Below are 14,979 nucleotides of genomic sequence, written 5' to 3' on the forward strand. Positions count from 1 at the left end.
TTGAGAAAACATTATCCGTAATTCAGTTCGCAGATGATACTGTTTTGTTTTGTCTACTTGAGAAGGAGATTATCAAGAACTATAAAAGACTGCTACGTTGCTTTGAGTTGATGTCGGGATTGAGCATCAATTTTAACAAATCCAGCTTAATTCTTATCAATTGTGATCAACAATGGGTAGTCCGTATGTGTAGCTTGTTGGAGTACAAAGAAACTACCCTATTAGTCAGATACTTTAGAATTCCTCTAGTAGCTAATCTAAGGTTGGTGAAAACTTGGAAGCCAATAATAGATAAAGTGGAGGAGAAACTGAGCTTATGGAAGTCAAAAGTACTAAACAAAGCAGAAAAGCTGGTGCTTATCAAAGCTGTCTTAAATAGCTTACCAGTATATTATTAAGTTTGTATATAAGATGCCGAAGGTTGTTGCTAAAAAATTGATCTCACTTCAGAGAAAATTCTTGTGGAGTAAGGAGGACGGTAGTAATGGCATAGCTCTGGTAAGATGGTAAGTGGTTCAGGCTCCAAAAAAGCTAGGTGGTTTAGGTGTTGGAGATGCGATGATCCGGAATACAGCACTCTTATTTAAATGGTGATGGAGGTTTTCTAAGGAGGAATGTCCGTTGTGGAAGAAGGTAGTATGCTCTTGTTATAATCTCAATCCTAATGAACTATTATCCACCCAGACATTACCTTCTAGAGAAGAACCATGGAAGGATATCTGTCAACTACAGATTAAGGAGCAACATGTAAGAGATAAGATGATCACTGGGCTCACCATGGAGGTAGGTGATGGCAGAAGAACCCGATTCTGGGAGGACGTCTGAAAAGGATCAGTTATTGGGGACTGTGGGTTCTGGGATGGGATAGAGTGAATTTGGAACTTCCAATAGAGGCGTGAGCTGTTCCAATGGGAATTGGAAATTGTGAACCAGTTGTACGACGTTCTGAGACTGGTTAAACTAGTAGCTGACAGAGATGATAGACTTGTGTGAAAGTTTGATAGACAAGGTGTTTTTACTACTAACTCATTTGTGCAGGTGTTGCAGAAGAAAACACTCCCAGAGGACATAACAAGTTATAGCTTCACCAAGACTATTTGAAAAGGCCTAATTCCCCCAAGAGTGGAGTTGTTTGCTTGGTTTGTCTTGATTGACAGGGTGCATACGAAAGAAAGATTGTGTCGTTTTGGGATAATTAATCAGGAGGATAATATGTGTGCTCTATGTAAAAAGGATGTTGAAAATGTTCATCACTTATTCCTTAGATGTGAATTTACTTGGCAGGTTTGGTGTGCATGGTTAGCTCATATGGGCAGGAAATGGTCATTTCCTGGTACTATGAAGGAACATTTTTAAAGTTGGACAGGCGCAACCAGTAAAAAAGAGGAGTGCAGAAATTGGTTCATTTGTTATTTTGCGGTTGTCTGGAACGTCTGGCTGAAAAGGAACATGAATATATTTTAGAATAAAGAAAAAGGTGTAGTAGACATTTTTGACATGTCAGTTCTTAACTACCAGGAGTGAAAGTTTAAAGATCCCTTATGTTATTGATGACTATGCCAAAAATGATAAGGGGGTGTATTGTTCTGTAAACTGCCTGCTTTTTTTCTATTTGTTTAGTCTTTTTTGACACTGTTACTTGCTCCATCGTGGTGTTGAGCTCTTTTGTTTAAAAAAAAATATATATATCAACTAATTTTAATTTATATATGAAATATATTGAAAGATGAAATATATGTATATATTAAAATTTTATAAAACAGCATATATAAATATATAATAATTAATTGATTTGATGATTAATTTTGTGTGTATGGAATATTTTCGGATTGCTCATTAATTGGTATTGGTCACCATAGTTGACCAAACTAAATGAATTGGCATAAAATACATAATTCAATACATTTTAGCTATTGCGAACTTAGTACACAAATTTCAGTGTGTCATATGCTACATAGTACATACAAGATGAGGAACAGGGATTTATTATGCGGTTTTGAATTCACAAATTTTATAGATGTATCTTTTTATGAGGTTTTAGATAACTACTGCATTTGCACATGCATACTTTAAAAGTTGTTAATACAGGAAAAAGTAATACTTTAGTCTTCAAGATTTAAGTTAAATTTTAATTTTATTTTTAATATTTAAAATATACACTATAAAAAAATATTAAGTATTATTGAATTTATTGAAAAATAAATAAAAATAATCCGTTAATAACAAATTTATAGTCAGATTTTTTGTTGAATCTAATTTGACGATATAAGCCTCACCGATAAATGTTTATCGTCCAATTTTATTATCTGCCGCTAATTTATGGCAGATTTAGTCGTGGAATTAGCTTTTTAAACTACAAATATCTGATGTTAGTTATTGGCAGATTTTTTTCAGTAGAATTATTGTCGTCATCTCTAATACGCTGAGATTGTTGGGTTGCGGCCTATAATCTTTGCGTGTAAAATTCTTGTGTAACACATTTTATGATTAGGGTTGCAGTTAATTAAAAAATGGTATATCACATGATATGTTTACTCACGTAATGATCTGCTTCCCACTAATCAGCAAATATCTCCTTGTTCTCCTTCAACATATGAGTATATTTGAAAGTCTCTGTCATCGTCGCCTTACGATCCAATGACTTAAACTACACATTTTGAAATCACATGATAAGTCAAGTAATAATGACATTATACTAAGATCAAACGAACTTAATAACAAAATGAAACAAGTTAGTTATCAGTTTGGCTTTTGTCTTCGTGAAAGTCACTGACCCACCGGTATACTTCGACGACCTGGCCGATATTCCGTTAGCTCTGTTCGTGAGACAGCACAAATGGTAAGGTGGTCATGATGCTTACGTACGTTCTCCAACATCTGCTGAATCTGCCTAGCCATTCGATAGTTGAAGATCTTCTTGATCAAGAGATCATGAGTCTTGTCCCATATAAATTTTTTCTGCAGAAAAAACATTTAGCACGAGTTAATCAAAATTAAACACATAATTAAACAAAATAGAATATATAAACTAATTAATGTCTGAATATGCTGAGTTTTTAATGCCTACTTCTGAAACCATCGCTCTTTGGTCTCATTTGGAATCTTCTTGTATCTCAGCCATGGGTGGTCGTACATTAGCTTGATGACATTAGTACACTCCTGTATACATACATTGTTATTTGGCACAAACCTATCAATGAAAAACTTAAGATTAGTAATTTACGACAAAGTTATTTGAAGTAATCTATAAACTTCAATTATATTTATATTTTGTTTAAAATTCTGACATAGTTTCATCTATAACTTGAACGCGTCAAAAACTCTATCCATCAACAATTCACTTAAATATCAATATCTATCAATAATCAACAAACAATAATCAACAATCAAGCAGCAACATCCATCAATCAACAACAAACAGTTCAATTAATTAAGATTAGTAGTTTTCTCTATATGGCATTATATGATTTATGCAGCAATATTCATTAACAATCAAGAATTATCAAACACAATAAGTTCAAATCTACTAACCTAAATCGAACCTATCTTAACAATCTAAATCCACTAAAACTAGTAAATTAAATGTAACTAAATTAAACTGACTAACTAAAATAGTTTGTGTATAAAAAACTTAAAATAGTCCTCACACCAAAGTTCTATTAGGCCAAATCGTCATTCGTACAATGAGAGGTGGTGAAGAGGCATATGGATGGAATCTGTGAGAGAATTCTGGCACCACGGTGTTTGTTGCTGGAGGCGGCGTCGTCAAGATAGTATGCTATTGAGCGGATGGATGTGACTTCACCAGAGAAGTTGGAATAGAGGGGGATGACTGAGAAGTCCTAGGAGTACCAGTAGAATCCCTCTTTCTATCGCGACCACGAGGTCGATTCATGAAACCTCTACCTCTCGTCATGTTTGCAAATAGCATATTAATTAACACTAGTCACAAAAATAATGTTATAGCAAAGATAAAAAATAAACACTTTAATTCACATAAATAAGCAAATACAACACAAATTCTGTGTATATATATTATTTTAAAAAAAATTTGACATAACCTCTCCTAAAGTTGGACATATATTCATCTTTATGATTTTAATAAATCCAACCAACCTCAAACATAAATTAAAACTTAAAAACAACTACAACATATCTAAAATAACTTAATTATTTAACGAATTAATTGAGTTCCTAATTACTTAGGTGTTTTAATTTATTCATCGTGAAACCAATAGTTTAATCAACACCACCTCAAAACATGTTTTATTTGGAATCAGAACAAATCAGAATCAAATAACGAACATAAAATTATAATAACAAATCAGAACCAAAATTATAGTAACAAATCAAAACAAATCAAAACCAAAATAACGAATACAAAATTATAATAACAAAGCAGAACAAATTAGAACCAAAATTATAATAATCATACCTTATTCCTATTTTAGAAAAAGAGAAGTTTAGAAGTATTACCTGAAGAAGAGCACCAGTGCCGAGAAGAAGAGGGCGGCAGCAGCAGCGACAGAATCCAACAGCAGCAACGGTGATGGCAAAAACGACGAACAATGCCAAAGAAGGAGGGGACTGCTGGCGTTGGATGGGGCTGTCAGAGAGATGAGAGGGGTATAGAGAGAGTGGGATGCGAGAGGATGAGAGAGAGAGAGAGAGAGAGAGAGAGAGAGAGAGAGAGAGAGAGAGTAATTCAAATGAAGGGAAGAGGGTTTATGATTCAAATTTAGGACACAATTATCGTTGGATTTATTGGTGAAAAAATTCAACGGTAGCATGTTGGGGATTACCAAAATGCAGTGTTCCACTAAGTGAATTTTCCATTGGCTTTTTTTCGCCAGTAAACCTGACCCTAAATCTGTGCCTATTTTTTCTGTTTTTCTTCCAATTATTACCGATGAATTTATCGTCGAAAACAGGAATTCCCTAGTAATATTTTCACATGACGAATTTAACGACTGAACCGTCGGTAAGACGCCTCTATTCTGTGACGCTAAATTTGACGGTATTTAGCATTTTTTGTAGTGGTATTATTTTTATTTTAAATTTTTTATTTTATTTTATTTTATTTTTGGTTTAAAATTAAAAAAATTTCAAAAATAATCTTCTTCTATAATATTTTTTTAATTAGTGACAAAAAATCGTAATTATAATAATAGTTTTAGTTATTTGACAGCAAAAATAATAAAAAAAATAAGAGAAAAAAATAATAATAAAAGAAGAAAAAAAAAATTTGAAATAACATATTTTAATTGATTAGAGAACTAAAATAAGATGAACTATGAGATTTTAGATAAAAATAAAAAATTTTAAAATAATATTTTATCTTTTATATGTATTCACAGTGTTTATGTAACAAATATAAAAAAGATAGATATTTAATTATATTGAAATAAAGATGAAAAGAGATACAATCAAATTAAAATATGCTATTTCAATATGTATTTAACATAATTTAATTTTCGTACCGTATTAGAAAATCAATACTACCATCCAACTATCGTGTTATCAGTTATCACGTTATTTAAAAAGTTATTTAAACATATAAATTATATAAAAAAATCTTTTCAGCATCAAAACTACACTCTAAAAAACAAAATGATTACATTAAAAAATGGAAATCCATATTTTTGTATTCAATATGTATGTTTTAAAATTCTGTCTTATTGTATTTCTCGTTCGTAATGCAATTTAAGGAACACATTTGTTTTTGTCTGTAATTGAATTAACTTTTTATCAGCTTTTAAATTAATATGCCGATTTTTTTTGTAAACTTGATTTTTTTTGGTCAACTTAAGTACACTTTATTCAAAATGAATTTTTTGGTGAACACCAGTGTCCACTTTCTTTGGGCCCAATTCATTTTAAGCAACAACCAACCTTGGATTCCCATGATTTTCATTGTTCAGCATTTGATCCTATTTCACGACCAAACATAAATCCATCAAGTCCAAGCTCGCTAGTGACAAAGATTTAATTGCATTTTGTTTTGTTTTGCTTTCTGGCCCAATGATAAATATATCCTTACCTCCAAATTACATACCCATTATCATGACCAAAAAAAAAAAGGTTACATACCCATTATTCAACAATCAACATACCAAACCAGATCTATTTTGGAACTCAACAGACCAGCAATTTGTAGAAAAGAAGAACGAGAAAAATAAAACAGCACACTTGATCAGATGGAGACCTCCATCGGAAGATTGGTTAAAGGCTAATGTGGATGCTGCTTTCAGGAAGGAGGATGGAAAAGGAGCAATATCCGTGGTCATTAGGAACAATAATGAAAAAATTGTGTTGGGCTTCTCTAGAAAAATTAACACACATTTAAGTATAACAGTTGAAGCTATAGCTATTAGGCAACCCCTTATTATTATTGATAATTTGGATTTGGGAAAAACATTAATTGAATTAGACAGTTTAAAACTAATCCAAACCATAAAATCAAATACTTTCATTGGAGAAATTGAAGCAATATTACAGGATATTAGAGAGCTAATAAAAAGATTACCAAATTGTGGTCTAACCTGGACACCCAAAGAAGGGAACCTACTTGCTCACACAGTTGCTAAAATGGCAGCATCAGATTGCCTTCGCCAGAACTGGAGTATACAACCACCACTGGAGATGCGGCGTATTATCAACATGGAGGCTCAACGCTGACAACAACTCTTGGAAAAGGAAAATCAATAAAAAAGTTAGGAACATAATAATTCAGAAAGTTCAACAACTGAGAACAACAGTAATTACTACATGCTGTTCAGAAAATTCAGAAAACTCAACATAAAACAAAGTCAATATCAAGATCTGGGATTTAAGGAGAACCAATAGGAGTAAATTCGACTTGAGAAAGCACAAGGCTTCCACGATCTTATTTAAAGAAATTGGAGATGAAGAAACGATGGAAGTGAATTTTCAGTGACAACAACAATTTGTAATGAAACAAGACATGCAATCAAATTAATATAACAAACCTTATTTTAAAGGGAGCGGACTTGGTACAGGAAATGAGTATCGGAGCAAATAGGCTGCAAACCGGAAAGCACTGTATCATCAAAATTGCAAATTCAGAGAGGAAGAGGAAGCTTCCATGTTTGTGAACCCTCGGCGTCGAAGCTTCATTCGGAGTGCAGGCAGCAGAGGAGACCCAAGCAAAAGTACCAGTCACAATTCATATCAATATGGTTGCGGGAGAGAACAACAACATTCCAATGGCTTCAACATTCTAATTGTTTGAAGGAAAGAGTATACCTGCGATGGTAAATTAGAGCACAAAGCAAGGAAAGGATAGAAAGATTCAAAATTGAATGAATTAGGAAATTAGGTTGGGCTGAGATTTGGTTTGGGTAGCTTGGGCCTTAATGGCCAATGTCCAAAAAAAAAAAAACAATCAACATACAATTCAAAAAAGCAGAATAAATGACTCTCAATATGGAGATCAAAATCTCTCGCTAGGAGAGTTGATAGAAAATTTGGTTCTTTGAAACTCAGGGAAGTTATCTCTTCTCTGAGATTTACCACCTACATTCAGCTAAATTTTGTATACATACCATCCACACCATCACAACCTACAACTACAACCAACATTATAAAATAAGTAAAACTAAGTTCCAGTTGAGAAAGCACTTGAACATGGAGAAGGAGGGAAAAAAACCATGCATATCATATCAATTCAAATTCAATCGAATGATGTGTTTTAACTATTAGTAGCAAGAAAAAGAAGGAATATAGGAAGAACTGTCTCATTCTAGTAGGGAAGATAATGACAGAGAAGGAAATGAACTTCAAGACATGCAAACAAGTCATAATGGGAATGTGGGATAACCCGGAAGGAGTAGCTGTTGATGAAGTAGACATAAATAGAATGCTGTTCAGCTTTAAAGACAAAAGAAGAGGATTGCAAGTGCTCAGAGGTGGACCATGGTGCATTAAAGGTTTCCTTTTGAACCTAAAGCTGTGGAGTAATTCAAAAACCATTCATGAAGTGAAACATGATCATATGGAGTTTTGGGTTCAAGCTCATGGAGTTTCTTTGGAGCATCTAAATAGAGATGTAGCTAAATTGATTAGAAATGAAATGGAGAATCTTATTGAGGTGGAAGATGCAAAAGTGAATAATGTCATAGTTAGATCCTTTTTGAGGATGACAGTGGCAGTTAATGTAATCAAACTATTGCCTACTAGATTTTGGCTTGATAGAGAAGAATTGCCACAGGTTTGGATCCATTTCAAGTATGAGAGATTATTAGAATGCTATTATCTCAACTGTGGGAGAATTAGCCATAGAAGGAAGGAGTGCAAAGAGGAAAGGGCAATGGCCATATGGAACCTAAAGGCGCCCAAACACTTGCCAGGCATGGGTGTTATTCAAGCAAAACCAATTAGTTTTAGTGGGGGAAGAGATGATGATGAATATGGCAGAGAAAAAAGTGGCGCGTGAAAACCAATCCATGAGCAGCGAGTTGGGGGAGCAAACGGACCTAATAGGAAGTAGAGTAGGTACTCACATAGGGTTGTACCAGCAGGTAAAAGGAAGAAAACATGCAACAGTGAGAGAAGTAGCTATAGAAATGGCAGAAGGATCAAGGGAGAAAGGTGACAAAATCCCAGAAAATAAGAATCTAGAAGCTGCTAATTCTGAAGAGAAGGATCTAGAGGTGGATAGGATAGTAAGGGGCATGAATCTGAAGGTTATAAACCTAGAAGCCAATATCAAAATGGGCTAAGGCCACAAAGGCCCAAGGTTGGAGGATGAAGAAGTCAATAGTGAGAAAAGTAGGCCCACTTTTACACAAGAACCCAAAAGAATGACCATAGAGAAGGCTTCAAGTAGCAAGCCAAAGGGTGCGAAATACAAACAAAGACTTCTTAATCAAGGATTGGACAAAAAGAAGGCTAGCAAAAAAGCTTTACTGGAAGGATGGAAGGAGCACAGTCAAGAAAAAGGAACAATAGCCATTGAAAAAGTCTAAGATTGAAGTATAGTGTAAGAGAAAGGTTCATGCAGATGACTAATTTGGGAGAACTGTATTTTATGAAAATTCCCAATGACGAAGAAATTGAAAAGGAAAAGCAGGCTGAGAGTAGAGTACCTGCATATCAAGAAATTGAACTTATTCAACAGATAAACCACATTATGAGATTGAAAAGAAAGAGGGAGGGGATGAGAATAGTAGTGATGAGGTTAATATGTTAGCAATGGTGGATATTGAATTCTATAACCAAGCAATGAAAAGGAGCAAAATATTGGAAAATCCAAGCATGGCAGTGGAGAGAATTGGGATAAGGTACATGATTGGGGCTGACAACAGACAATTTAAGGCTGAGTAGGCAGGCCATATCATGTCCCACCCGCAACCATAAGTTGTCTAAATTGGATCTGTCGTGGGATGGCGGCCCTAGCAATAGTTTCAAAGCTCCATAATCTATGTAAACAATTCAAGCCCGCCATAGTCTTTCTAATAGAAACTAGAGCTAAGCGTGAATATATAGAAAAAATTAAGAGGAAGTTTTGTTTTGATGGATCTTTTCATATAGAATTCCGGAGACAGTCCGGCGGTCTATGTCTTTTGTGGAATACTAATCTGAAAATTAATGTTTATATGTAGAACGATAACATTATTAAAGCTAACGTTGAAGATAAAAAAATAATAAATAGATAGGAAATTTTATTTATGGCCAACCTAAATATTAATAGAGGAAGAAACTTTGGGCAGAGCTTACAACAAATAAAGACAACAACCTGATTCCACAAATTTTCATTGGTGATTTTAATGATATCCTTTATCAAGATGAGAAGTGGGGGGTCCATCCTAAACCAGAAAACCAAATGGAAGAATTCAGACAATTTGTGAATTGCAATAAGTTGATGGATTTGTATTTAAAAGGGGGGAGATTTACGTGGGTCAGTAACCCTAGAAATGGATTCATAACTAAAAAAATTAGACAAAGCTTTAACTAACTGGGAATGTCGGAAATATATCAAAATGCAACCTTAACATCCAGACCAGCAATTAGCTCAGATCATTGCCCAATAGTTTTGGTTTCGGAACAAAAAAAAACAAGTGTGCTAAAGAGTTAAAAAACGAGGCTTTTTGGGAGGATCATGAGAAATGTGTGAACATCACTAAAAGAGGATGGAATAAAGAACCAATAGAGATAGAAAAACTAAGCGACAAAATTCAGAAACTCCAAGCATCTGGATTATCGGAGAGCAACAGGAACAAATTAATGTAGCATAGGCCAAGATTAAAATATTGTGGAAGCAAAAAGAAAATTTTTGGGGGCAAAGAGCTAGATTGAAGTGGATTAAATGGAGAGACAAAAATATAGTATTTCTTCATGCAATTATAATACAAAAGAGAGATCGAAATAGGATTGAGAAATTTAAAGCTTGTAGAGCATCACTTTAGAGACTTATTCACAGCCTCAAAAATCACAAATGTGGAGCAATGCAAAAGAAAGATTCCTAAGAGAGTAACATATGAAATGAATGAGAGGCCTTCCGAAAGAGTTACAGAAGAGGAAGTTAGGAGAGCAGTTTTCAGCATGAAAGGTCTCAAAGCTCCTGAACCGGATGGACTTAATAGATTGTTTTATCAAAAACACCGCGAAGATATTAAGGGGGAGATATTGGAAGTGGTCAATGATATTTTTAGCAACAATGAGCTACCTCCGGAAATAAGTGAGACCATAATTGTATTAATATCAAAAGTGAAACCGTCAGAATGCTTGAACCAGCTCAGACTAATTAGTTGCTGCAACTTCATCTATAAAATTTTCAAAAATTTTGGTGTTGAGATTAAGAAAAGTGCTTGACAAGGTGGTTTCTCCTACACAAAGTGCTTTTGTTAGCAGAAGATTGATTCAAGATAATATTATCATAGTTCAAGAAGCCTTTCATAGTTTGAAAAAGAGAGATGGGATGGGAGAAAAACGTTTGGATATAAAATTAGACATGAGTAAGGCTTATGAGAGGATGGAATGGAATTTCATCGAAAAGGACCTAGAGGCATTTGAATTTCAAAACGATTGGATCGAGCTGGTTATGAAGTGTGTTAGAGGGACAATATACAGATTTAAAGTCAATGGAGTGCTATCAAATAGGATAGTACCCCAAAGAGGTTTGAAACAAGGTGACCCTTTGTCAACATATCTGTTTATAATTGTTGTAGAGTTTTTCTCTATATTAATACAGGAAGTAAAGGAGAAAGGAACCATCAAAGGATTTAGAATCAGCCCTAATGCGCCAACCATATCCCATTTCCTATTTGCAGATGGCTGCATAATTCTTGGAAAAGAAAGTAAAGAAAAAGTCTACCATATCATCACCATCCTAAATGAATATATAGAAGCATTAGGACAACGAGTCAACTTGGATAATTTGGTATAATTTTTGGGAATTAGGTTTCCATCAAAACAAGATGCGATATTGAAGAGATACTAGGCATGGAGGCTTGGGATTATCCTCGGAAGTATTTAGGGTTCAAAAAATAAAGCTTTGACAGGGATTGAAGAAAAAGTAATGAACAAATTAGAAGGGTAGAAGGAGAAGCTTCTAAATCAGGCCGAAGAAGAAGTATTGATCAAGGCAATTGTCCAAGCGATACCCACCTATGATATGAATGTGGTGCTGTTTCCAATTTTTTTTTTTTTGTCAAAGATTGAGTGGTAAGGTGACTAAGTTCGGGTAGGCGTCTTCAGGAAAGGATCGGGGAATACACTGGAAAAAGTGGGAGTCAATAGCTATGGGCAAAAATGATGGAGTACTAGGATTCAAAGATTTTTACACACAAAATTTGGCTCATCTAGCAAAACAGACATGGAGATTGTTACAAAATCCGAATGCTTTTTGAGTGAAAACCCTCAAAGCTATATATTTTTCAAATTGCTCTCTTTGGGAAGCCAAAAACCATAAGAAAGCATCATGGTGAGGGCGAAGTCTATTAAACGGGAGGAATTTTCTAATGAGAAACTGTAGATGGTTGGTGGGAAATTGAAGGAACATAAGAGTGTGGAATGATCGATTTTAGGAGAAAAAAACTTCTAGGCAATAGAGACCATACAATTGAACATGTGTCTGACTTAATTAGCTGGGATACGATAAAAATTGATAAAATCTTTTTGCAGGAAGTAAGAGACAAAATCATTAAAACTCCCCTAAGCCTAATCAACAGAGAGGACTCAATAGTTTGGCGTTATAGAGTAGATGGACAGTATTTAATTAAGACTGGCTATTATCTGACTAAGAAAGAGATGATGGAATCACAAACCAATTCGGCATCCACAAGTACGAATTTGAAGGAGCTATGGAAGGAAATAGGGAGAGTCCAAGCGCCTCAGAAAATTAAATTATTTTTATGAAAAGTGGCTCAGTATATCATTCTAGTAAACTTGAATCTATACAAAAGGAAGATTGTGATATAACCAACTTGCAGATTTGTAAATCAGAAATTGAAAGTACAAAACATGCCATTTTACTATGTCCATGGACAAGAGCAATATGGTTTGGAGCACAAAGTCAATTACTACCTACTGCTAAATCAGTAACTTCCTTCGGAAGATGGTTACAAGAATGCATTAAGAAGATTAGAGCGAATGTCAAAGAGGATCAAGAAGAATTAATATGTAAGGTGATGTTCTAGTTTGGGAAGTGTGAAAATCAAGGAACCTTGTAATTTATTAAAGATAAGAAGTCAATCCAACAACAACAATTAAAAGAGCAGCAATATTGGAAAAGGAATACAGATAATCTATTCAGGATTAACAAATAACTTCACAACATAGAGCAAATGTTAAAAAAGACAAATTACCTGGAATCCTCCTCCTCAACCATGGATGAAAGCCAATGTTGACGCGTCCTATAAAACAACCACTGGAGAGGGAGCTGTTGCAGTTGTTGTAAGGGATGGAGACGGCAAGCTGATGGTAGGTTCAACATTAAGAATTATAGCCGCTTCAAGTTTGGTAGCTGAAGCCACAGCGGTTAGGGAAGCAATTATTCTAATTAAAAATCTAGGAATGAATAAAATATTAATCGAGTTAGTTAACTTACAAGTAGTACAGGCACTAAAGGTGGGAAGCAGAGTGGCAGACATTGATCCCATCCTCATGGATATCTCCAAATGAAGGGAGAGGATGGTGACATCGGGTTCACTTGGATACCGAGAGGGAGCAATTAGCTGGCACATAAAATAGCTGGGATGGAGCTAGAGGGTAGGCTAAATCGTTCATGGAGCTGGAGTCTCTTGACGGAAATCATCAGAGAGTTGCATAAGGATAGAAGCTGAATTGAACAGAAAAGGAGGTGCAGAGAGGCAAAAAAAAGAAAACATTGCTGCAACAAAAGGGCAGAATCATCTTCAACAAACTCCGGAAAAAAGCTATTCCGATCATTAACTTCGAGCAACGACGATGATGGTTACCAAGCAACGACGGTCGGAGTATTAACTCCAGGGACGACAGATGTATTAGAGGTAGCATCGGAGACGAGTTCAGCAGCGACATCGTGACATCACCGAGAAACCGCGTCCTACCACTGATTGGCGAAGGTGAAGACCAACGATGAAGACAACAGCTGATGGTGATAGGAAGCGGGCCACACAAGGAGGAGACGAGGAGGCAACAAGTGTCACGAGTATTGGTCTCCTCCTTTGAAGAACAGCAACAGCAGCCATGGAGAGTGAAGGAGAGCTGTGATTTTTTTTCAAATTCATTAGGTTGGATTGCGGGTTCTGTCAGTTTGAGCCTGGTTTTGGGGCCTGAACCTGTGAAAAAAAAGGCACAATAAATGGCATCGATTTGAATAAAAGGTCAACTATCACCCAAATCGAAGGCAAAATTATACAAAATTATTTAATAATGTCTCGATTTGTGCGTGTCATCCACATGTATGGTGCTGATGACCTGGTGGGACTCACCCTCGGCAACCACCAGTGCAAGAGAAACATGACCTGATTCAAAGAAACAAGAAAAAAGTGAAGAAAGATGAAAAAAGTTTCTCAGAAAGCTAACTCTTGGTACCCAAGGAGGAAGAGTGAATGCATGGAGATATCATAGTGGAAAACACTAAACATATAATCAGATCATTTACCCAAACAATGAAGAATAAACCTAGAAACTATCAAGAAAAAAAGAAAGAACAGACTTTGAAAAAGGAAATAGAAGAAGAAGATGAGGCAGCGAAAGTATACTAGGAAATGATAGAGGAGACAGAAGCTAAAATCAAAGTGGAAGAAGTTAGAAATGGTCTCTTCAATATTATCATAAGTGAATCTGCTGAGAGAAAATTGTGGAGGACATGGTAGAATACCCTAATCATCAAACTCCTTGGTCGAAGAGTGGGGTATGCAGCCATGAAAAGGATGTTAGAAGTAATGTGGGAATAAAGAGGATGCATAGATGTCATTGACATAGGGCAAGATTTCTATCTTGTTAAAATTTTTTCCAATGAGGATTTTGATTTTGCTTTGTTGAAAGGACCATGGAAACCATATGATCATTATTTAATAATCAGGTTATGGGAACTAAACTTCAACCCCCAAATAGCTAGTATTGATAAAATCACAGCATGGATCATAAGGAAGATAGGAAATGTCATTGGAAGAATAGTGAAAGTAGACAACAACATAGTTAATTTGTGTAGAGGCAAATTCGCTAGATTGTGCGTTGAAGTGGACCTCACAAAACTTTTAATAGAAAGATACTTTATTAACAGAAGAGAATATCATGTGGAGCATGAGAAAATTCATCAAATCTATTTTTCTTGTGAAAGGATAGATCATGATAAAAAAAATTGTTCGCATAAACAGGAGCAAAACATAACGGAAGAGCCAATGGCACAAAATAAAGAACAGAATGAAAACACCAATAGAGCTTTGACTAGTGAACAAGCACAAGGAGAAGCAAGAAGACAAGACAAAGGAAAGCAAATTACCTACGCAGGCCAAGATGATTATGGGGAAT

General features: G+C 35.1%; 2 long non-coding RNA genes across 2 annotated transcripts; both read right to left on the reverse strand.

Annotated features, from left to right (window-relative positions):
* Positions 1-2,537: 2,537 nt before the first annotated feature.
* LOC140184276 (uncharacterized) lies at positions 2,538-3,300 on the reverse strand. Its single transcript, XR_011880700.1, has 3 exons — positions 3,068-3,300; positions 2,779-2,958; positions 2,538-2,647 (listed from the first exon to the last, which is right to left on the reverse strand). It is a non-coding gene; the product is annotated as an uncharacterized lncRNA (long non-coding RNA).
* Positions 3,301-5,990: 2,690 nt separating this feature from the next.
* Positions 5,991-12,985, reverse strand: LOC140184381 (uncharacterized). The gene is made up of 3 exons (XR_011880875.1): positions 12,828-12,985; positions 6,990-7,266; positions 5,991-6,686 (listed from the first exon to the last, which is right to left on the reverse strand). It is a non-coding gene; the product is annotated as an uncharacterized lncRNA (long non-coding RNA).
* Between the last annotated feature and the right edge of the window lie 1,994 nt (positions 12,986-14,979).

This window comes from Arachis hypogaea, chromosome 4, assembly GCF_003086295.3.
Source record: "Arachis hypogaea cultivar Tifrunner chromosome 4, arahy.Tifrunner.gnm2.J5K5, whole genome shotgun sequence".
Taxonomy (NCBI): domain Eukaryota; kingdom Viridiplantae; phylum Streptophyta; class Magnoliopsida; order Fabales; family Fabaceae; genus Arachis; species Arachis hypogaea.